Source organism: Podarcis gaigeae (assembly GCF_964106915.1).
Source record: "Podarcis gaigeae genome assembly, chromosome: 9".
Classification (NCBI taxonomy): Eukaryota; Metazoa; Chordata; class Lepidosauria; order Squamata; family Lacertidae; genus Podarcis; species Podarcis gaigeae.
Genome location: NC_139685.1, coordinates 13,919,001 through 13,928,151, shown reverse-complemented (window position 1 = coordinate 13,928,151; position 9,151 = coordinate 13,919,001).

Below are 9,151 nucleotides of genomic sequence, written 5' to 3'. Positions count from 1 at the left end.
CTTTATCAGAGGACAAGAAATCAGCCCTTCACAACTTGACCTGCGGAAAAAGGGTTTTTTTAAAAAAAATCCCTAAGCCCCGGGGTCACAATTTCTGCAAAAATCTCAATTTCGCCAATTCCCTCTAAAATGTTGCCTGACGGTTGCAAATGATCCCCTTAAAGGTTTGGCGGTCGAAACAGAAGGCTTTTTATCACGGGACAAGAAATAAGCCGTCATAACTTGACCTGCGGAAAAAGATTTTTTTGAAAAAATCCCTAAGCCCCGGGGTCACAATTTCTGCAAAAATCTCAATTTCTCCAATTCACTCTAAAATGGTGACTGAGGGTTGCAAATGATCCCCCTAAAGGTTTGGCGGTCGAAACAGAAGGCTTTTTATCACGGGAGAAGAAATCAGCCCTCCACAACTTGACCTGCGGAAAAAGATTTTTTTGAAAAAATCCCTAAGCCCCGGGGTCACAATTTCTGCAAAAATATCAATTTCTCCAATTCACTCTAAAATGGTGCCTTACGGTTGCAAATGCTCATCTGAAAGGTTTGGCGGTCGAAACAGAAGGCTGTTTAGCACAGGACAAGAAATCAGCCCTCCACAACTTGACCTGCGTGAAAAGATTTTTTTGAAAAAAATCCCTCAGCCCCGGGGTCACAATTTCTGCAAAAATCTCAATTTCTCCAATTCACTCAAAAATGGTGCCTGAAGGTTGCAAATGCTACCCTGAAAGGTTTGGCAGTCAAAACAGAAGGCTTTTTATCACTGGACAAGAAATCAGCGCTCCACAACTTGACCTGCGGAAAAAGATTTTTTTGAAAAAAATCCTTCAGCCCCGGGGTCACAATTTCTGCAAAAATCTCAATTTCTCCAATTCACTCAAAAATGGTGCCAATCGGTTGCAAATGCTCCCCTGAAAGGTTTGGCCTTCGAAACAGAAGGCTTTTTATCACTGGACAAGAAATCAGCCCTCCACAACTTGACCTGCGGGAAAAGATTTTTTTGAAAAAATCCCTAAGCCCCGGGGTCACAATTTCTGCAAAAATCTCAATTTCTCCAATTCACTCAAAAATGGTGCCAATCGGTTGCAAATGCTCCCCTGAAAGGTTTGGCGGTCGAAACAGAAGGCTTTTTATCACAGGACAAGAAATTAGCCCTCCACAACTTGACCTGCGGGAAAAGGTTTTTTTGAAAAAATCCCTAAGCCCCGGGGTCACAATTTCTGCAAAAATCTCAATTTCTCCAATTCACTCTAAAATGGTGCCTTACGGTTGCAAATGCTCATCTGAAAGGTTTGGCGGCCGAAACAGAAGGCTCTTTATCAGAGGACAAGAAATCAGCCCTCCACAACTTGACCTGCAGCAAAAGGTTTTTTTGAAAAAATCCCTAAGCCCCGGGGTCACAATTTCTGCAAAAATCTCAAGTTCTCCAATTCCCTCTAAAATGGTACCTGACGGTTGCAAATGCTACCCTGAAAGGTTTGGCGGTCGAAACAGAAGGCTTTTTATCACAGGACAAGAAATCAGCCCTCCACAACTTGACCTGCAGAAAAAGATTTTTTTGAAAAAACCCCTAAGCCCCGGGGTCACAATTTCTGCAAAAATCTCAATTTCTCCAATTCACTCTAAAATGGTGCCTGACGGTTGTAAATGATCCTCTTAAAGGTTTGGCGGTCGAAACAGAAGGCTTTTTATCACAGGACAAGAAATCAGCCCTCCACAACCTGACCTGCGGAAAAAGATTTTTTTGAAAAAATCCCTAAGCCCCGGGGTCACAATTTCTGCAAAAATCTCAATTTCTCCAATTCACTCTTAAATAGTGCCTGACGGTTGCAAATGCTCCCCTGAAAGGTTTGGCGTTCAAAACAGAAGGCTTTTTATCACTGGATAAGAAATCAGCCCTCTACAACTTGACCTGTGGAAAAAGATTTTTTTGAAAAAATCCCAAGCCCCGGGGTCACAATTTCTGCAAAAATCTCAATTTCTCCAATTCACTCAAAAATGGTGCCAATCAGTTGCAAATGCTCCCCTGAAAGGTTTGGCGGTCGAAACAGAAGGCTTTTTATCAAAGGACAAGAAATCAGCCCTCCACAACTTGACCTGCGGAAAAAGGTTTTTTTGAAAAAATCCCTAAGCCCCGGGGTCACAATTTCTGCAAAAATCTTAATTTCTCCAGTTCACTCTAAAATGGTGCCTTACGGTTGCAAATGCTAATCTGAAAGGTTTGGCGGTTGAAACAGAAGGCTCTTTATCAGAGGACAAGAAATCAGCCCTTCACAACTTGACCTGCGGAAAAAGGGTTTTTTTAAAAAAAATCCCTAAGCCCCGGGGTCACAATTTCTGCAAAAATCTCAATTTCGCCAATTCCCTCTAAAATGTTGCCTGACGGTTGCAAATGATCCCCTTAAAGGTTTGGCGGTCGAAACAGAAGGCTTTTTATCACGGGACAAGAAATAAGCCGTCATAACTTGACCTGCGGAAAAAGATTTTTTTGAAAAAATCCCTAAGCCCCGGGGTCACAATTTCTGCAAAAATCTCAATTTCTCCAATTCACTCTAAAATGGTGACTGAGGGTTGCAAATGATCCCCCTAAAGGTTTGGCGGTCGAAACAGAAGGCTTTTTATCACGGGAGAAGAAATCAGCCCTCCACAACTTGACCTGCGGAAAAAGATTTTTTTGAAAAAATCCCTAAGCCCCGGGGTCACAATTTCTGCAAAAATATCAATTTCTCCAATTCACTCTAAAATGGTGCCTTACGGTTGCAAATGCTCATCTGAAAGGTTTGGCGGTCGAAACAGAAGGCTGTTTAGCACAGGACAAGAAATCAGCCCTCCACAACTTGACCTGCGTGAAAAGATTTTTTTGAAAAAAATCCCTAAGCCCCGGTGTCACAATTTCTGCAAAAATCTCAATTTCTCCAATTCACTCAAAAATGGTGCCTGAAGGTTGCAAATGCTACCCTGAAAGGTTTGGCAGTCAAAACAGAAGGCTTTTTATCACTGGACAAGAAATCAGCGCTCCACAACTTGACCTGCGGAAAAAGATTTTTTTGAAAAAAATCCTTCAGCCCCGGGGTCACAATTTCTGCAAAAATCTCAATTTCTCCAATTCACTCAAAAATGGTGCCAATCGGTTGCAAATGCTCCCCTGAAAGGTTTGGCCTTCGAAACAGAAGGCTTTTTATCACTGGACAAGAAATCAGCCCTCCACAACTTGACCTGCGGGAAAAGATTTTTTTGAAAAAATCCCTAAGCCCCGGGGTCACAATTTCTGCAAAAATCTCAATTTCTCCAATTCACTCAAAAATGGTGCCAATCGGTTGCAAATGATCCCCTGAAAGGTTTGGCGGTCGAAACAGAAGGCTTTTTATCACAGGACAAGAAATTAGCCCTCCACAACTTGACCTGCGGGAAAAGGTTTTTTTGAAAAAATCCCTAAGCCCCGGGATCACAATTTCTGCAAAAATCTCAATTTCTCCAATTCACTCTAAAATGGTGCCTTACGGTTGCAAATGCTCATCTGAAAGGTTTGGCGGTCGAAAAAGAAGGCTCTTTATCAGAGGACAAGAAATCAGCCCTCCACAACTTGACCTGCGGCAAAAGGTTTTTTTGAAAAAATCCCTAAGCCCCGGGGTCACAATTTCTGCAAAAATCTCAAGTTCTCCAATTCCCTCTAAAATGGTACCTGACGGTTGCAAATGCTCATCTGAAAGGTTTGGCGGTCGAAACAGAAGGCTCTTTAGCACAGGACAAGAAATCAGCCCTCCACAACTTGACCTGCAGAAAAAGATTTTTTTGAAAAAAATCCCTAAGCCCCGGGGTCACAATTTCTGCAAAAATCTCAATTTCTCCAATTCACTCAAAAATGGTGCCTGAAGGTTGCAAATGCTACCCTGAAAGGTTTGGCGGTCAAAACAGAAGGCTTTTTATCACTGGACAAGAAATCAGCCCTCCACAACTTGACCTGCGGAAAAAGATTTTTTTGAAAAAAATCCTTCAGCCCCGGGGTCACAATTTCTGCAAAAATCTCAATTTCTCCAATTCACTCAAACATGGTGCCAATCAGTTGCAAATGCTCCCCTGAAAGGTTTGGCGGTCGAAACAGAAGGCTTTTTATCAAAGGACAAGAAATCAGCCCTCCACAACTTGACCTGCGGAAAAAGGTTTTTTTGAAAAAATCCCTAAGCCCCGGGGTCACAATTTCTGCAAAAATCTTAATTTCTCCAGTTCACTCTAAAATGGTGCCTTACGGTTGCAAATGCTAATCTGAAAGGTTTGGCGGTTGAAACAGAAGGCTCTTTATCAGAGGACAAGAAATCAGCCCTTCACAACTTGACCTGCGGAAAAAGGTTTTTTTTTTAAAAAATCCCTAAGCCCCGGGGTCACAATTTCTGCAAAAATCTCAATTTCGCCAATTCCCTCTAAAATGTTGCCTGACGGTTGCAAATGATCCCCTTAAAGGTTTGGCGGTCGAAACAGAAGGCTTTTTATCACGGGACAAGAAATAAGCCGTCATAACTTGACCTGCGGAAAAAGATTTTTTTGAAAAAATCCCTAAGCCCCGGGGTCACAATTTCTGCAAAAATCTCAATTTCTCCAATTCACTCTAAAATGGTGCCTGAAGGTTGCAAATGCTACCCTGAAAGGTTTGGCGGTCAAAACAGAAGGCTTTTTATCACTGGACAAGAAATCAGCCCTCCACAACTTGACCTGCGGAAAAAGATTTTTTTGAAAAAAATCCTTCAGCCCCGGGGTCACAATTTCTGCAAAAATCTCAATTTCTCCAATTCACTCAAAAATGGTGCCAATCGGTTGCAAATGCTCCCCTGAAAGGTTTGGCGGTCGAAACAGAAGGCTTTCTATCACTGGACAAGAAATCAGCCCTCCACAACTTGACCTGCGGGAAAAGATTTTTTTGAAAAAATCCCTAAGCCCCGGGGTCACAATTTCTGCAAAAATCTCAAGTTCTCCAATTCCCTCTAAAATGGTACCTGACGGTTGCAAATGATCCTCTTAAAGGTTTGGCGGTCGAAACAGAAGGCTTTTTATCACAGGACAAGAAATTAGCCCTCCACAACTTGACCTGCGGGAAAAGGTTTTTTTGAAAAAATCCCTAAGCCCCGGGGTCACAATTTCTGCAAAAATCTCAAGTTCTCCAATTCCCTCTAAAATGGTACCTGACGGTTGCAAATGATCCTCTTAAAGGTTTGGCGGTCGAAACAGAAGGCTTTTTATCACGGGACAAGAAATAAGCCGTCATAACTTGACCTGCGGAAAAAGATTTTTTTGAAAAAATCCCTAAGCCCCGGGGTCACAATTTCTGCAAAAATCTCAATTTCTCCAATTCACTCTTAAATAGTGCCTGACGGTTGCAAATGCTCCCCTGAAAGGTTTGGCGTTCAAAACAGAAGGCTTTTTATCACTGGATAAGAAATCAGCCCTCTACAACTTGACCTGTGGAAAAAGATTTTTTTGAAAAAATCCCAAGCCCCGGGGTCACAATTTCTGCAAAAATCTCAATTTCTCCAATTCACTCAACAATGGTGCCAATCAGTTGCAAATGCTCCCCTGAAAGGTTTGGCGGTCGAAACAGAAGGCTCTTTATCAAAGGACAAGAAATCAGCCCTCCACAACTTGACCTGCGGAAAAAGTTTTTTTTGAAAAAATCCCTAAGCCCCGGGGTCACAATTTCTGCAAAAATCTCAATTTCTCCAATTCACTCTAAAATGGTGCCTGAGGGTTGCAAATGATCCCCCTAAAGGTTTGGCGGTCGAAACAGAAGGCTTTTTATCACGGGACAAGAAATCAGCCCTCCACAACTTGACCTGCGGAAAAAGATTTTTTTGAAAAAATCCCTAAGCCCCGGGGTCACAATTTCTGCAAAAATCTCAATTTCTCCAATTCACTCTAAAATGGTGCCTTACGGTTGCCAATGCTCATCTGAAAGGTTTGGCGGTCGAAAAAGAAGGCTCTTTATCAGAGGACAAGAAATCAGCCCTCCACAACTTGACCTGCGGCAAAAGGTTTTTTTGAAAAAATCCCTAAGCCCCGGGGTCACAATTTCTGCAAAAATCTCAAGTTCTCCAATTCCCTCTAAAATGGTACCTGACGGTTGCAAATGATCCTCTTAAAGGTTTGGCGGTCGAAACAGAAGGCTTTTTATCACGGGACAAGAAATAAGCCGTCATAACTTGACCTGCGGAAAAAGATTTTTTTGAAAAAATCCCTAAGCCCCGGGGTCACAATTTCTGCAAAAATCTCAATTTCTCCAATTCACTCTAAAATAGTGCCTGACGGTTGCAAATGCTCCCCTGAAAGGTTTGGCGTTCAAAACAGAAGGCTTTTTATCACTGGATTAGAAATCAGCCCTCTACAACTTGACCTGTGGAAAAAGATTTTTTTGAAAAAATCCCAAGCCCCGGGGTCACAATTTCTGCAAAAATCTCAATTTCTCCAATTCACTCAAAAATGGTGCCAATCAGTTGCAAATGCTCCCCTGAAAGGTTTGGCGGTCGAAACAGAAGGCTTTTTATCAAAGGACAAGAAATCAGCCCTCCACAACTTGACCTGCGGAAAAAGGTTTTTTTGAAAAAATCCCTAAGCCCCGGGGTCACAATTTCTGCAAAAATCTCAATTTCTCCAATTCGCTCTAAAATGGTGCCTTACGGTTGCAAATGCTCATCTGAAAGGTTTGGCGGTCGAAACAGAAGGCTCTTTATCAGAGGACAAGAAATCAGCCCTCCACAACTTGACCTGCGGAAAAAGGTTTTTTTAAAAAAAAATCCCTAAGCCCCGGGGTCACAATTTCTGCAAAAATCTCAATTTCGCCAATTCCCTCTAAAATGTTGCCTGACGGTTGCAAATGATCCCCTTAAAGGTTTGGCGGTCGAAACAGAAGGCTTTTTATCACGGGACAAGAAATAAGCCGTCATAACTTGACCTGCGGAAAAAGATTTTTTTGAAAAAATCCCTAAGCCCCGGGGTCACAATTTCTGCAAAAATCTCAATTTCTCCAATTCACTCTAAAATGGTGACTGAGGGTTGCAAATGATCCCCCTAAAGGTTTGGCGGTCGAAACAGAAGGCTTTTTATCACGGGACAAGAAATCAGCCCTCCACAACTTGACCTGCGGAAAAAGATTTTTTTGAAAAAATCCCTAAGCCCCGGGGTCACAATTTCTGCAAAAATATCAATTTCTCCAATTCACTCAAAAATGTTGCCAATCGGTTGCCAATGCTCCCCTGAAAGGTTTGGCGGTCAAAACAGAAGGCTTTTTATCACAGGACAAGAAATTAGCACTCCACAACTTGACCTGCGGGAAAAGGTTTTTTTGAAAAAATCCCTAAGCCCCGGGGTCACAATTTCTGCAAAAATATCAATTTCTCCAATTCACTCTAAAATGGTGCCTTACGGTTGCAAATGCTCATCTGAAAGGTTTGGCGGTCGAAACAGAAGGCTGTTTAGCACAGGACAAGAAATCAGCCCTCCACAACTTGACCTGCGTGAAAAGATTTTTTTGAAAAAAATCCCTAAGCCCCGGTGTCACAATTTCTGCAAAAATCTCAATTTCTCCAATTCACTCAAAAATGGTGCCTGACGGTTGCAAATGCTACCCTGAAAGGTTTGGCAGTCAAAACAGAAGGCTTTTTATCACTGGACAAGAAATCAGCCCTCCACAACTTGACCTGCGGAAAAAGATTTTTTTGAAAAAAATCCTTCAGCCCCGGGGTCACAATTTCTGCAAAAATCTCAATTTCTCCAATTCACTCAAAAATGGTGCCAAAGGGTTGCAAATGCTCCCCTGAAAGGTTTGGCCTTCGAAACAGAAGGCTTTTTATCACTGGACAAGAAATCAGCCCTCCACAACTTGACCTGCGGGAAAAGATTTTTTTGAAAAAATCCCTAAGCCCCGGGGTCACAATTTCTGCAAAAATCTCAATTTCTCCAATTCACTCAAAAATGGTGCCAATCGGTTGCAAATGATCCCCTGAAAGGTTTGGCGGTCGAAACAGAAGGCTTTTTATCACAGGACAAGAAATTAGCCCTCCACAACTTGACCTGCGGGAAAAGGTTTTTTTGAAAAAATCCCTAAGCCCCGGGATCACAATTTCTGCAAAAATCTCAAGTTCTCCAATTCCCTCTAAAATGGTACCTGACGGTTGCAAATGCTCATCTGAAAGGTTTGGCGGTCGAAACAGAAGGCTCTTTAGCACAGGACAAGAAATCAGCCCTCCACAACTTGACCTGCAGAAAAAGATTTTTTTGAAAAAAATCCCTAAGCCCCGGGGTCACAATTTCTGCAAAAATCTCAATTTCTCCAATTCACTCAAAAATGGTGCCTGAAGGTTGCAAATGCTACCCTGAAAGGTTTGGCGGTCAAAACAGAAGGCTTTTTATCACTGGACAAGAAATCAGCCCTCCACAACTTGACCTGCGGAAAAAGATTTTTTTGAAAAAAATCCTTCAGCCCCGGGGTCACAATTTCTGCAAAAATCTCAATTTCTCCAATTCACTCAAAAATGGTGCCAATCAGTTGCAAATGCTCCCCTGAAAGGTTTGGCGGTCGAAACAGAAGGCTTTTTATCAAAGGACAAGAAATCAGCCCTCCACAACTTGACCTGCGGAAAAAGGTTTTTTTTTAAAAAAATCCCTAAGCCCCGGGGTCACAATTTCTGCAAAAATCTCAATTTCGCCAATTCCCTCTAAAATGTTGCCTGACGGTTGCAAATGATCCCCTTAAAGGTTTGGCGGTCGAAACAGAAGGCTTTTTATCACGGGACAAGAAATAAGCCGTCATAACTTGACCTGCGGAAAAAGATTTTTTTGAAAAAATCCCTAAGCCCCGGGGTCACAATTTCTGCAAAAATCTCAATTTCTCCAATTCACTCTAAAATGGTACCTGAAGGTTGCAAATGCTACCCTGAAAGGTTTGGCGGTCAAAACAGAAGGCTTTTTATCACTGGACAAGAAATCAGCCCTCCACAACTTGACCTGCGGAAAAAGATTTTTTTGAAAAAAATCCTTCAGCCCCGGGGTCACAATTTCTGCAAAAATCTCAATTTCTCCAATTCACTCAAAAATGGTGCCAATCGGTTGCAAATGCTCCCCTGAAAGGTTTGGCGGTCGAAACAGAAGGCTTTCTATCACTGGACAAGAAATCAGC